General features: G+C 39.9%; 1 protein-coding gene across 7 annotated transcripts in view; it reads left to right on the top strand.

The window, feature by feature from the left end:
• Window positions 1–16,006, top strand: part of chrm3a (cholinergic receptor, muscarinic 3a) — a 78,383-nt gene that overhangs the window by 12,486 nt on the left and 49,891 nt on the right. For 3 of the 7 annotated variants that reach the window (XR_006379956.1, XM_044215047.1, XM_044215048.1), the window contains exon 2: window positions 14,059–14,173. The exons of 2 other annotated variants lie outside the window; for them this stretch is intronic. The gene's annotated coding sequence lies outside the window, so the exon portion shown is untranslated. Of the gene's footprint in view, window positions 1–801; window positions 931–14,058; window positions 14,174–16,006 lie in introns of those variants that run through there. 2 more of the 7 variants (XM_044215049.1, XM_044215050.1) reach the window with 2 other exon arrangements.

Raw genomic sequence — 16,006 nt, 5'->3', positions numbered from 1 at the left:
ACCAGCTGGCATCCCTACCTGCTAGCATCCAGCCCGCTAGCTTACTGTCTACACCTCGGCTTGCTAGCCCCCAACCTGCACTCCAGTCTGCTAACCACCAGCCTTCGCTCTCACCTGCTAGCAGCCAGACTTAACTCCGGCCTGCTAGCAGCCAGACTTAACTCCGGCCTGCTAGCAGCCAGCCTTCATTCCGGGCCTGCTAGTAACCAGCCTTCATCTCAGCCTCAGGTTCGTGAGCCTGCCACCTGCCTGTCCTGAGCTGGCTAACCACCTGCCCACTTCTGCTGAGCCACTGCCGCCTCATGTCTTGCCTCTGCTGGGCCGCAACCATCTCCTGCTCTGGTTGGGCCGCAACCCCCTGAACTCTCTGTGCTTCAGAAACTCAGACTCCTGAATCCCCTGAGCTGCTGCAGCTTCCTGAACCTCCTGGATTTTCTGGCTGCAGTCTCCTGATTCAGTTCTGCAACCCTTTCGCCGGTCTCGGCCCTGCTTCCTTGTCACTGGACTCCTGCTCAGCTCTCCAGTCGTTAGACCCCAGTATTGATCTCCGGCCACGTTGCTGTGGCCATGTTCCGCCTTCACCGCTGGCCTCCTGAAGGGTTTTGCCTTTGTCACCAGCCTCCTGAGAGCTTCTGTCTTCACTGCTGCCCTCCAGTCGGACCTTGAGGGGTTTTGCCTTCGTGCTGACCTCCTGAGTTGCTCCGCATGGCTGGTCATCCTCCGGACCTGCTCTGCCCTTTGGCCCTGCCTCCAGATTGTCTGCCGGAGGTCCTTTGCTAAGACTTTGCCCTGCTTCCAGGCCATCCACCTGATGCCTTCAGCTCTGCACCTATCCCACCCTTGGGCCGTCTGCCTGAGGTTCCCTGCACTGCCTTTGTCCAGCCCCCAGGTCTCCTGGCCATTTCAAACCTTGCCTGCTTGATCATCCCTGTAAGCCTTTTGTATATTGTCTTTTTATTAAATCATTGAACTATTCCAGCTCTGTCTCTGTGCCTGCGTGTGGGTCCCAACCCCTGTATTTCCTGTGTCTCCTGCTTGACACCCAAATGTGACACAGTAATTCTTTGGAGAGTAATTGAAACTGAGTAATTTCCCTGGTTTGGTAATGATCCGTTTTATTGTATCTCAGCTTTGGCAGCAAGTTTGGGTGCAGTACTTTGCTCTCCATATATCATAATCAGGATGTGGCAGAGGTTATTTACATTGTTCACAATCCAGTGATTGGGTTCCTTCTTAATTCCATGGTTAGGTTCCAAGCACTTTTGCTAATGTGAAGAATGCTAATCATATTTCTGCTAAATCTACATTTTAATCGCTAGTGGCTCTGTGAATTTGGGATTGAGGCCGCTTGGCTGTTGTATGAAATGCTTTGTCACTGATCAGTAACAATAACAAGGCAAGAATACTGATGAGAGCTAGAGACTCCAGACAGTCGAAATTCCTCGACTCATATGTTTTGACTCTTTTCAGTCTTTGCAGCTCCAGGTGCCTGAACCAAAATGTATTTGTCTCCCTGCAGAATATGTCTAAGAGCTGCTGAAGGGTGAAATGAGAAATCTGTCAAACTGCTTAAAACATAGTTGTCTTCTAATCAGGTTATTTAATCTGACCAAATTGTCTGGACAGATGTTTCCGATGCAGCTGTTTACTGGATAAGTTCAGTGCATCCCTGCAGCTTGACAGGATAAGCTGATTTAAGCAGTATTGTACTTTAATCGTTCTTGTAGAAACCCGTCAAACAGGCTCTGCAGCATACTTGTTTGGTAGTTTACAGCGTGTCTGACCATCCTCTCAACATTCCTGGAAAATTGTATCGGACTGTGGAAGTACTTACAGGTGCAACACAAAGTAGTGCTAAATCGTTTTCCTACATTTGTGCGGACCATAATATAGTAGCTTCCTAAGATGCCCTAACCTAACAAATTCACTGAATCCTACTTTGACTGGGTGTATACGAGACTGGGAGCTTGAATGAAATCCATTTGTCTCTTTGTGAAATTGTTCAAAGAGCCATGAAAAAATGAAAAGACAATTTGTGTTGCAGATGGCTGTGCCCGAGGCAGACATTTTTCCATTGGAGCTGCAGTCACTTTTCTTTGTTTTACAGAACAAATTCGAAAACATCACTATTGCCAAAGCATAAACATTTTCAGTTTAGTTATGTAAGTTTGTTATCATTTCTTCTCCACCATTTGAGCGGCAACAATGCAATACCTCAAAGAAAATAATTACTATGTTTCTGTCACTGTAAAGATGTTGGTTTAGTTTTCATCCTTGTAGCAACAGTATGTCATAAATGATAGAATGTGCAAGTATGAAAATACATTTTAATTATGTCCTATTGTTATTGAATCACCTTTGAAAGTGTGTCCCTATTAGGAGATTTTTTGGGGTGTTTTTAATAAATCCCTCACCCCCTTATTTGATTTGCTTCTGTTGTGACTTCTGCTGTTTTTGGAGGTCTGGATGTCTGAGAGAAAATCAATTCCTTCATAGTAACATAATTCTGAGGACTGCAGGGGAATGAAATGAGAAGTCCCTCATCTCTTAATATGCACTGAATTTATTTACTTGTAGAGTGCTGCTGGGGTATCGTTTTTCCAGAGTTTTTAAATTTAGTCTAGTACACAGACTCACAACATTTACTCTACTTTCTCTTTGATAGATATACTACAAAAATGCATGCACACTTAAATGATTAGCTTTTACACCCCCCAGCCCCACTCAGGAACAGACAAAATCCCTCACTGCCATTATCGGAACCTTGTCGTTGTGATTGTACGGGCATGTTAGTGTTCAGTGCAACCATCAGTCAGTGGAAGTGACAGGACAGGGACCAACTTAACACAAGGCTTGTCCAAACAGCGAGGTCATTCGATCTCTGCTCCTGCCTCATCCATCAGAATGACATATGCAAATGGTTTGCTGTATATCCATAAGACCTCTAGACATCAGTGGCTGCACATTGAACCTGCTTATAAGTGCTGTCTGAATAAGACCCTCCATTTTACACTTCAAGTCTCTGGAGTTTGAAAGATTATAGCATGTGTTGATGTGTTATTTAATCATTTTTTTGGTTTGTCACCACTGATTCTAAGCTTTTCAATACGCTAACACAAGCTCACAGGACAAAAATACGCTGGTTGTGTGGTACACCGGAGATTTACAAGCTCCCAGCGTCTTATATTACCTTTAAACTTGGATTTGACTTAATTTAATAATTCACACATGCTATTCCTTTGGGTTGTGACAAAGAGAGAGAGGAAAAGCGGAATGGGAAAACATAGGAGGAAAGGATGATATAACATTTGTGAACTTGAACAACACTCTCCCGAAAATAGAAACTAGAGAAGCAAGACTCTAATCTTTGATGCTTGGCTGAATTTACAGCCTTTAGGTGATCTGTGGACACAGAAGATTAAGAGGTTTGTAGACTTGCATGTGTGAAGAGCTTTCATATTATAGCTACGCCACAGGTTCTGAACCAGAAAAAATAGTCTGATGTGTTAAACACAAACCGTCCCTAAGCACATCATCAGTACAACTGGCGGTGTGTCTGTAAATGGAATATGCATATTCTACACGTTCTGCAATTGTGGAGTTTTCTCTGCATTAATAATCCCAAACTGGAGAAATATTTTTGACATGAACTTGCAAACTTTTATGATGTCCTCTAGAGCATCATACCTTTTTTTTATCGTTATACTTCATCTTGTACCTCTGTACATATGGTGAGTCTAAGATGTAGTGAGGACTCAAGTGACTGGCCTGAATGAAAAGAAAATGGAAAATTCATTTAGAAGAAAGCCCCAGGCTGAGAAAGCGATATATCACATGTATAATGAATGATTATGAACGTCAAAGTTTTTAGGTTTCAGATTTCTTAAGAAGTAGTTTTCATAAAAAGTGCGTGGATATGAACAGCACATTTGGCATGTTATTTTTTTCAATCCTGTGGTTTTATAAACCAGCGCTGCTTTTAAATTCTTCTATGTGGGTATCTGAATATTTCAGTTCAATAGCTGAAGAGATGTCATAGTTGGCGTTGGATGTGCGTAAATCCATTTTCCTCCATCACTGGCTCCCTATTTGCTTACACTGGGCATAATGAATCATTAATTCACTGCTGTCACTTGCAGCCCACAGTCACTCTGAGCAAAATTAACTCTTGATCCAGCAGAGCAGAGAGGGAACAAAGAAGTGCAGAAGCATGAACCTCCCTATATTTGTTTCACTCCCAACAGCAAACTATGGATCCATTTATGTGTTGACAGTGTTTTCTAATAAGACTGTTGCGCTGCGCTCTCTGATGCATATTGTTTTGATTGTGTTTTGCATTTTTAGAATTTTATTGTCTCTCATTATTTCCCGACCTCCTGTTCATCTGTGCTTCAGGTATTTTCAGGCTTTGAACAACAGATGATTTTCAGTTCTACAGTGGGTAATAGAGCATTGCTGTAGGTGTGAATTTGTTTTAAATAAAAATCCTCTCAAACCCTAAAAAGGCTATATATTATAGAATAGCAGTTCCCAACCAGGGGTACGTCTGCAGTTGACAGTTCAATTGTATGAACAACTTATTATAACAATGTACGCCTTTACATAACCAAGTGTTAAATAACATCCAGTTATATAATTAGGCCTAGTTCAAATCAACACATTTTGAATGAGTGTTGGTGTTGATAAAGGGGTAGTTCATCTGACAGGGCTTTGCAGGTACATCAGACAAAAAGGTTGGGAACCACTATTATAGAAGATGCATTTTAGTCAAATAGAGGAGGCACCACTGAGAACTTAAGTGAAAGTGTCTCTCTCTGATGAAGTAGAGTGTGTTTTAATTAGTCTGGATTGCTATTCCAAAATCTCTTGTTAATGCGGGTAGTTATTGTGGAGACACTAGAATGTGCCGTCTCGTCACTGGATAATAAATTGTGCCCCACAGATAAGGTCGTTGGCATCCCACTGGACAATGAGACAGCTGCAAAATGAAATAAATCATAGACTGAAAGATACACTTTGTAATTTTGTTAAAGCACCAAAAGATACCATCAAATGACAAAAAAGACCTTCCAGCTCACTGTTGATGTTTTGAAACTCATCTGTGAACTCAACATTCAGTGTATCTTTAAAGTTAATTTTGCTTATGTTGTTGCCACATGTTTTTGAAGCAGAGACTTTCTGAAGATGACTGTTCCATTTAACACAAGTCAGCAGGTAGCTTGGTATTCTAAAAACTTATTCCTTGGTTTTATTTTCACCAGCTGCAGGGCTCAGTTTCTAAATCTTTTTTTTTCTACTCGTTTCTGTTTTCCTGTCTGTGGTCCTGAGGAGAGAATTTTTCCAATAAGACTGGTTGACTGCTGTTGCTTGTCTCTCTCTTTGTCACCTCTTGTGGCACAGACTCAGCTGTTCTCAGTTACACATGCATAGAGACACAGCCGGCCTAATTGGTAATAACCCTTCAGCTGTCATAACTGTGGTTCACCGCAGCTTTTTATTGGAAAGTGAAGAATACCTGTTTGCTGTTTTATCACTGGTGTGAGTAAACATACTCTGTATCTGGTGGTCACGTGTGTTTTGCAGTATTTTAATTGTATTTCTTATTTTATTAACTGGTTTTCCGTCTGCACAACTATAAGCTTAAATATTGTACTTTCTTACAGCTCAGAGCTCTTCTCCATTATTGCAAATTTTTCAGTATGTTCTCTCAGTGAAGACCCTGGGTCTGCCCCTCACTGTTTATGACTTACTGTTTGTGCAGCATTAAAAGGTCGAACTGGACAAATAACTTGAGAAGGCAAACAAAGGGCCCAAAAGATGTTGTTCCCATGATTTCTAAAGGCAAGTTTTCACAACACTGACATATGATTCTCTCTGAAGCGTTTTCCTTGAAAACACAAACACTTCTTAGCATTATGCATGTCAAATTATGGCCACAACATATTAAAAATCACCCAGTGATTCTCACTGATGTGTGAGAAAAGACTTTGTCTTTCTCTGTATGTTTGTTTGTGTGAGACATACAGTGTGCTCTGATTTAAGAAACCAAGGGAGCTAGATTTCATAATAGGTTTGTTCTCCTGATGTTGTTAACGATGACCTTTTGTCTAGATTTTTCGCTTCTTTTTTTGGACTACAGCGTCCACAGGAAGTATTTCATGACTATTAGTGGTCTTGCAAGATGAAGGTTAGAAATAGCTTTTGCCTGATGAATATTCTTTTATTGGTACTGGCGCTGGGACAATGCAGTTAAATTCCTTTGTGCATGAATAATTATTTTTGCTCCTTTTGGGACATTGTAATATAGCCTTCTTTATTTTCTCATTCTCTCGTGTCTCTGCCTGTCCTGAGCTAAATGGAATTGGAATGGAGCGCAGTGTTTGGGAGTCGGTGTTCTCCCATTTCTGATGACCGATGGCAGGAGAGAGATGAAAGGCCTAATGTACAAAGCTATGCCTCTGCTTCTTTTCTTCCCCACCTCCTTGCCTCTCTTCTTTCCTCCCTCCTCACCTAAGCTGCAGTGCATCTTTTCACAGTTACGAAAGAATGGGGTCTGCCAGTCCTGTGCATATACACAGCACAAAAAGACACACAGACACATATTCCACCTCTTCCTCCTGTCATCCCTTCTATCCTCCTACTTTTTCCCATTCCCCTTTTCTTTCCATCTTGTTTCTAAGGTACAGTATACATCATGGGGGCAGAAAACAACCCACACAGTTTTGGCTGAGTGAACATGCTAATAGCTTTGAGTTTTTGGGATTCTGAATTCTTTTATGCTACTTTGTGGTATTTGTGGTGATGAAGCCCTGGTTGACGGCTGGCTAAATGGGCTGAGGAATTTCACTCTGTGCGGCAAGGATACACATCATTTGTCAAACAAGCTGCCTTCAATTATCCATTAACAATGCTAACCATTAACATGAACTTCAATGAAAAGCTTATTTGTACACCAGCTGGATATCACACATTCAGCGCGACTCATAAACAGTAATTTGGTTGTTCTTTGGCCATCTTGCTACCAGACACAAAGCTGGTGCAATTGCTGTAGATATTGTTTTTTCATGATTTCTCCCCTGCAGTTAAAGAGTGCAGGTTTCATCTTAAAAATCTGCTCTTTTTGTTTGTGTTGCTCAGTTTGTGGTCCCATTTGTCCTAATAGTTGCATTTATTTTTTCCCCCTTTGTCGTTCACACCTCCCTGCCTCACGCCTCCTCTTATGTTGTCGGCTCACATTCAGAGTAGCTCTAATTGAGTTTTTGGACAGCCGGCCCGGTCTCAAACGCTCCACGAGAGATAAAAGAAATTTTGCATTACACCATCAAAGGGGCGCCCCCGCACCCTCACCCCATTCCACTTCCACACTCACCAAAACATGATGAGATCAAATGAACATCTAAGGTCAGTGAAGCTCCGAAGGGTTAATGATGTGGAGACCACGCTCTGATTTTTAATTCACACTCTGGGCAGATAACTACCCTCAACCCATTCAAGTCTCATCCTTCCACTGATGACTCATGCACTTTGCACTTTGTGAACAACCTGTTTATTTAAAGCACTTTATATGAATACATTTGACTGTAATTTGATGTGGCTTGGCTCAGATCTGTCATTATCTGACAGTGTCTACTTCACCATGATCAATAGGCTCTTAATGATGGCAGACATGAGGTAGACGGCACATCTAAACTCAGCAATGGCATGAAGTATCCTGTAGTACAGAGACTTATTTGAAGTCAGAGGTAATTCACAGTAAAGTGGCACATTCCTGAGATCTTTTCACCAAGGTTCAAATTCTGTTTTCTTTTTATCATTTCTCATAAAGCTCTCTTAATGTAATTCCCTCCTTCTCTAAGAGTGTATAATAACAGCTTTGCCTCTTACTTGGACAGAGCAAATGATGTAGCTATATTATACCCTGACATCCTCAGCCTCTACATTTCTGCTTCTCTACTTTGGAAGTGAAGTGGTTGTACAGTATTTTGAACATGCTGCTGTACCCTCATACAGTATATAGAGATTTATATGAAGCTTTCATATCCGGCCCTACAAGATAGACTGTAATTCCCTGACCTCGACTGAGTGAAGTCAGCAAGATAAACACAGGGAAGTGTGCGCGTCTGTGTGTGCGTTTGTCTGCCCCAGTTCAACACAGGAGATTCATTAATATGGCCATACGTCATTTGCTGATGACAAAAGGTTTTTATCTGAGTGGCCATTCAGCATAGATGTTGTATCAACCCAGCAGGTATTCCAGGGCATTTCAGGAGCTGTTTATCGTTTCAATGTTGGTATCACCACAGGGTCATTGTTGTCAAAACCATAACCATTGTATGTAACGCTGCTAAAAGATCTGGACCGGGTGCACATTCAGTGTTCCTCACCAAAACTTGTATCCTTGGGGCCTTGTGTGTATCCTTGACCATTTTCCTTTGCAAAGTTGTTTTTTTGTTGTTGTTGAATATTTTATATCCTGCATTGTTTACATCCATGTTTGCCAGTTTGCAGTCTTCTTCTTCCTTTCTTTTGTTGGCACATTGCCACACTTGTTTGCCAACTGTCAATCAGTGGAATAGTGTGAAACTTGCATGCAAGCTAAATTCACATACATAACTGAAGGATTTGTCCTAATGATGATGACGAACAGCTTCTGACAACATTAATAACTTTAGTTGCCGTCTAGAGTTAGTTTATATTAAAGGATCAGTCAATTTGAGAGTGCATAGCAGGTTCCTTTTGAATTCTGGTGGTAGGGTGACACTTGTGTTTAGGCCTATATTTGGATCACAGATTGTGCCTTTGAGGAGCTTGGTAACTGTCTGGCGCTAACACATTTTTTTTGTGAGGTCACAAAGACCTGTTTTGCTTTCAGTGTTGATATGTCTGAAAACAAAGATTGAATGAATCTTGAATCTTGTCTTAAAGTTGTCTGACAGCGGAGATATTGTCTCTGTGCGGAACTCTTTAGAAAGATGACTTTTAACAAATGTAAGAGGGCGAGAATGCTTTGCTTTTGGCAAATTTTCAAGGCCTCTCTGTTTTTTTCTTGTCTTGTTTCTTGGAAAGATTACATAAGAATACACAGCAAATAACAATGTTACAGATCACTTTCAATGTTTTTAACTTCTTGAAGCAGATAAGTTTGTTCAAATGTGTTACTGACAGATGTGAATGTCACTGCTCAAAGTTGTACTTTCTGCTCTTGAAGCGACGGCTACCTAGACAAATATAGATTCAGTTCATTGATTTTAAAGAGGAAATTGCTTTGTTCTGTCATAAGCTTTTAAAAGTCATGTTTAGTTAATTTTATCTGGCCTTCATTTGAAGCTATCCGCTCTCGTTCTCTCTGTCTCATTTTCATCTTCACCCCTCATCTCTTTCCTCCCTTTACAGCCTCATGGGCTTCATAGCGGCTGCTACTCTTCCATCTGTTTCCCAATCAATTTGGCCTCATTTCCTGCCAATTGGTCCACCTCCATGGGCTAAGGCTCATTTAAGGAAGCATTGCATGTTGAGATTATCAGCGGTAGTTATGGTGATCAGTCCGTGAACTTCTCGGCATCACAGAAGCTTGCCTGGAGTTTGGCCATTCGTTTGAAGTTTGGGATATATCCCTTTACAAGACCACTGGGGAAGGTGTGTGTGTGTGTGTGTGTGTGTGTGTGTGTGTGTGTGTGTGTGTGTGTGTGTGTGTATAAATGGCAGTGTTTTAGCAGATGGCTAAAAAAAAGTACTCAATTTAACAATGTGAAAGTTTAATGAAGAAAACATTGTGCATTGTGTCATGTGGCTGTCAAAGATTCTGAGGTTTATTAATGTATGAACCTGTTTTTTGTTAGTGTGATACGCAAATACACAATTTGTCTGATATGCAAGCTGAAAGTCATGTACAGACAACTGACTGACTGAGCTGTCAGTTCATTTTAATTGCAGAAATGCCTGTAACTTTACCATCCTCGAAGTACAGCAAACATGACTTCATTTCTTTATTGCTACTTTCTTAAACACTGTGTCTCTTACATCATCATGCATTTGTTTAACACTGGCACCAACATATTGCTTATCTAATCTCTGTAATGAAAAGTCATGTCTTACCCATACAGTATTTATTATGACCCATATTTCTCTTTAGAGCTGCTGTCCTTAACCAAGCCCTAGTTTTGAATTCATGTGGTACAACACAACGGAAGGCTTTCAGAAAAAAACGACCTGAAATGTGTCTTCACAGATGTGCCACAAAGATATATTTTAGTTGTCTCTGATAATTTTTAAAGCTTTAGCTCACAGAGTGCTGATCAGGACAAAGCAAAGCAATCCTGCTGGTCAACGAAGTACACCTATTAACCTCTCCCATTTTACATGAGCTTCAGAAGACACTGAGGAAAAATATGTGGACTGTTGGCAGTCCGGTTAAGGTCTTATTTGGGTTAAGCTGTTTCAGGCCTCTTTGATATCCTGCAATTGAGTTTCCCAGCTGACATGCATAAACCAATTAACATAATATCCCTGTCCACCTTTGTGGCTGGAAAGGTCCTTTAGCCAAATAATTCTCTACTGAGCAGTACGTGCAACTCCAATGTGCTTCCTCTGCTTTACAATAGCTCGTAGATGGACCGTTGCTACACCAGTCCATCATTACATATTTAAAAAATGCACCTGCAAGTATTAAAAAGATGCACCAGAGAAGTCTTCTTTTTAGTCATGTATCCTGGTAGATGTATTATAACAGAACATCTAAACTAAATGTTGAAGCCCTTCTTTTTTTAAAGGGATGTACTGTATGTGTGAGAAAACGCTCTGTCTTTATTGCGATCCAAGAGAATCTTAATGTGGTTTTAATCACACTATATCCACACAATGCAGAGCCGTGGTGTCTGCCTGCTGTACATGAAGTAGCCGGTCTTATCAGTGGGAGCAGATGGAGAGCGTCCAAGTGAGAGGCTCAGTCTGGCTCCATGTATGTCATAAGTAAGAGGATGACCTTGGCTGAGTCTCAACTGTGATTCTACCATAAGAAACACACACTTTCTGTCCTTTTCTGTCTCTCTTTCTGTATGTTTCTGTCTTTTTGCCCCTCTCTCTCACTCTCTCTCTCTCTCTCTCTCTCTCTCTCTCTCTCTCACACACACACACACACGCACACACACACACACACACACAAAAACTGCCTTGCTCCTACACATTCCTGTATGCAGTGTTACAGCTGGAGACAATATACACTCCTCCGCACTATCACTTCATAAAAAAAAAAGCCATTTGTAAGACACTGAGGCACAGAGGCTCTGGCAATGCCCTTACAAGCAGGCAATTAGATACAGAGTCATTTGTAGCATTTACCGCGCTGGGATAAAGTATTTGCTGCAAGGTTAAGATGTTGCTTGATAGTTAATATCAGAAGCATGCTCAGTAAACATTCTTTCCCTTTTGCCTAAGCATTCAATAAAGTTTGAGCTCCATATTTTTTCATGCCCCAACAGAACTCACAGATCTTAAATCAACCCGACACTGCGTATTTTACTCTTATAAGATAAATCCCAAAAAACATTAATCAAAGGCAGTTTTTTAGGGTCTGTGTAGTTGTTCTTGCGTTGCTGTGCTCACACGGAAGGATAAACAGTCAGTGAAAGGTGATATCAATGTATTTTCGGCCAATAAATTTGAAGAGCTTTGCTAGATTTATATTGGACTATAGCTCGGTGAGATAAGGGGCTCCATTTAGGAGGAAGAGAGAAGTGGAACTGTGAGTGAAAGTGAGATTTTCAGTGTTTAATCTGAGCTATTTAATTATAAATATTTACACCCAGTAACTGGCAGGTGTAACTGTTACATAACTAACTGAACCAAGTGATAAATGAACAAGATAAAATGGAATATAGTCAACACATCTGACCTGACACATGATAAAATGCTGTTTAAACTGTGAAAATTTAAATTACATTTTACAAATGTAACACAACATACCTCAAATGTTATGCCATTAATGTTTTCATAATGACCTAATAACTAGCCAGGTTAGCATAATCAGATATTTCCCACTCATTCTAAACTGCATGAACACTTCTGAAACACACGTATACATATTTCTCTGTGTGTGTATATTAAAGAAACACCTACATTTAAGAATTGAGAAATTAAGTTTAATTTATTGTTTGTCCCCTAAAACCGTAATCTTTGGAAGTTGTTACAGTGTGTGATGTTACAGTGAGTTCCTGTTTACATAGCTGATTGCTTTTGATTGGACGGCACTACAGGTGTTTCCTAGCAACCGTTTTACACATTACACATTAAGTCTTTATTAGCCAAGACATTTCTTAGGTTTTAATGGTGCAACCTGATTTAGTTAAACACCATTTTGAAACTAGCTAGTGGTTGCTAAGAACTTAGGAAGGACTTTACACACAAACTTAGTAATGGATTTACAAATAGCTGATGCAAAACAATTGAAATCCCCACATTGTCACAATTTTGAACATTCATCCTGTTGTAGTAGTGGCCATAGCAACAACCAGAACAAGATCTGTTTCTGCCTCCCGACACACAAATACCGCACATTTTATTTTCAGTGCAGGGAATTGTCTCATTGTTTTGTGATTTGCCCTGTGCCTTCCAGATGGCCATTGTATGGATGGGTATTTTCACATATAACAAAAGTTTGCTGATTAAACACGAGTTTCTTTTTATATTGCTCACAGTTTTGAAAATGAGCCCTTCAACATCTTCTTCTTCAGAATAATTTGCTGTGAGGCTGAGAACTAAAGCGTATATAATTACTTGACCTTTTATCTGCTACTTTAAAGGAGTAGCCTTCACATGTACTGTATGACACATTTCTGTTTCAGTTTGATAATGAGCTATTGTACATTCACACTATCTGGATAATTACTAGTTCATATTATTGTGGGAAAAGCCCCCTCATTCATAGGGTATTTCATGCAAATTGAGACTCAGATCAAGTCTTGTTACAGATTTAAAGTGAACTTGAAAATGGTTAATTGTCTCGTTCAGTCCTCTTTATGGCTCACTTTGCTGAGCCCCTGCAGACTCAGCAAAAATTTGGAGCACATAGGCCAAGTGAGGTCGTCAGTATTAGGATGAAGTGCTCCATCTTGTTAGAATGCCTTTTGTAAAAAGAAAACAGTTGTGGATTTTAATTTAAATTGGTGTATTTTTAGTTCAGTCTTCATGCAGTCAGTGAAAATGTCAGTGTTACTAAAAAAAAAGATGTCAATGTAAAGAGAATCGTCCTCCCCCAGAAATGTCATGCAACTTCCCTTTAGAAGAGAAATGTTTCCTCAATTGACCGTTAAGGTGTAATTTGTTAGTGTTACACAAAAAAAAGAGTAGTCTATTCATTTGTTTCACAATACTGGAGGTGTTTCTGAATTGTTTGAATATCAATATGGAGCCCCTGCACTGACTGTCCTCCACTCTGTCACCCTTTTTCATTTACCCATCCAAGCCAGCTATGACTTCCTTTTTTAATAAAAATCTTTTTCAGTCTGGGAACTGCTCCATTACTTTTGATTATTTTTAATGGCAAGCTATTTTTTTTTTTTGGTAGTACATTCATATTTGTCGCTTAAGACTTGAAGACTGTTTTAATGAGCTCTCATATGGTCTGCTTCCTTAGCCCCTGGCTAGATCCAGCTATGTGCAGCAGGCAACTCTACTAGACCAAGACTATATAAGGCATGAACACTTCCCTAGACATGAAGACATGCCATTCTTCCCTTTGACAGATATTATCCAGTGGGGAATGGTAGCTACAGTACTCGAGTAGACCCTTGATTAAAACATATTGCATAAATAAAGCATGAAGAAATATTTTAACACTGCTGCAGATGAAGAGGTAGATTACTGAGAGCAATATGAGCTATTTGGCAGTGACATAGTGTTATGGTCTTTCCCACCTGTAGAAGCTTGCCCTCCATTTCAAATGCTAAAAAAGTCAGTGTGCTATAGGTGTTCCACTTCCTAGTTTGGACACATCATCTTTAAATCATTCTCTCCTGCCCTCTCCTTCTCCCTCTGCCCCCTTGCTCCCTGTCTGCCTTCCAGACGCCATGATCCGACCGGAGGAGGATAATCGCGCACCCCCAGTAGACCGCATGGACACCATAAGGCACTCCGCTGAAAGGTGACCTCCAGACACTTCACCTCCCCAAAACATTTGGTGAGTTAAGTGTCAGAGAATCCCTTGTATTCACAAATGGACCCCCCCCCCCCCCGTCAAGGTTTGGCAGGATGTGCAGCTCCGAGCCTTTTGCTAATGTTCATGTTAGACCAGGGGTCTTTCCAACCTTTTTTCCTCTGAGAGCTAATTTGACAAAATGAAAGTGGCTGAGAGCTACTCATGTTTTATATTATTAGTAACATTTATTCACATAGCTGATATCCACCCAAACTAGCTGAATAAGCTTCTTTTGTGTGAACATTTTCAAAATGTTGACATCCAACACTCACATTTTGTATAAAAACATGAACACTACTTAAACACACATATTTCTCTGTGTGTGTATATTAAAGAAACAAAGCAACACCTACATTTAAGAATTGAGAAATTAAGTTTAATTTATTGTTAAACATACTTTTTTCTGTATGCATTTCTTTATATTTTCAATGTGTCACACTCACACTATTAAATTCCCATAATATTAATGTCATAGAAAGCAAACAATATTACAAATTTTCTGCCTGTCCACATATCACTGTATTACATCACTTCCCTTCACATTTGTGCATCACTGATGTAACCAAACTTGAAAGCAGCGTAACTTGTTTAATTGACAGCTGATAATCAAAAAATCATTTTATGTCAGAAGGGGGCAGAATATCTGTGAATTTGATTGGATAGAAATTTACCCAACAGGTAACTTGCAAGCGACGTGTTGGAGACCCCCACGTAAGACATTTTAAATGAAGTCCTCTTGAACAGAACACATTATCTAACGTATTTTCTCTGCTTTCATCATCACTGCCTTTGAAAAATAGTGTTCAATGTGGAAGTTTTTTCCTCCCTGAAGCATTGATTGACTCATCCATGCTTAAGAATTGTCATTTTCCCCTTTGGCCTAAGTTGCGATATCCTTTCAAGTGAAAACAAAGAAGAAATCTTTATTTCTTAATTAAGGGTAAGTCTTTTTCTTCTTTGACCAAAGTCTACACTGGTAGTTTATCTGAAATAGCCTTCAATAGGATCAATAAGTCTTTGAACGAAATGCACCAGTTTATGCCTCTATGTTTGTGTTTGTTTGTGTGTGAGCATGAGTATGAAAAAGATACAGTGATGGGTAATGATCAGTCATTAAAGACTTAAATTGTCTCCTTGCATGTTTGTGTTTCATAATGACACGTCTAACTACTGCCACTCTGATATCCAAACTGAGTGATGGCTGTGCTTCAACTAGATATATGACCTAATTCACAAATGTTTTGTATTAGGGGGTGGGGACTAAGGGGTAAGTATGAGAGTATTATGGGAATTTAAGGATGGGGGGTTTATAGGGAGGGGGGCCTTCAACCCAGTATTTTTTCTTATCCCAATATATTTTTTGTATTTAGACAGTTCTTTATTCTATCTGTTTATTTTATTTAGATATCACCTCTGTGCCTATTACTTTATTTAACTTCCTAATGACTTCAATACTGCATGCAGTTAAGAGTATTGAATGCATACGTGAAATGTTTGTGAAATATAAATGCTCTATAAAAAAGATGTAAAAAACCCAAATACCATCAAAAAGACCAAAACCATGTTCTTGTCCATCTCTCAATACTTTTTAACTGCCCTACGCTGTCTGTGGCTCCAACCCCATTCGTTCCTACTGAAAAACAAAGCTCAAAAATATATTATTTTATTTTATTTCAAAAAAAGGCTCAGTCATTTCCTAAATTAGCTGGGCACTGTAGCCTGTAGTAAACTTTAGTCAGACAAGAGTAAATGGTGTATTTGTTCGGAACTATTTTCAGACGCGGATTAATACACACTTGGTGTTCTTGTGAGTAT

Source organism: Siniperca chuatsi, linkage group LG11 (assembly GCF_020085105.1).
Source record: "Siniperca chuatsi isolate FFG_IHB_CAS linkage group LG11, ASM2008510v1, whole genome shotgun sequence".
NCBI classification, from domain to species: Eukaryota; Metazoa; Chordata; class Actinopteri; order Centrarchiformes; family Sinipercidae; genus Siniperca; species Siniperca chuatsi.
This window is presented reverse-complemented; position numbering and strand designations above follow the sequence as displayed.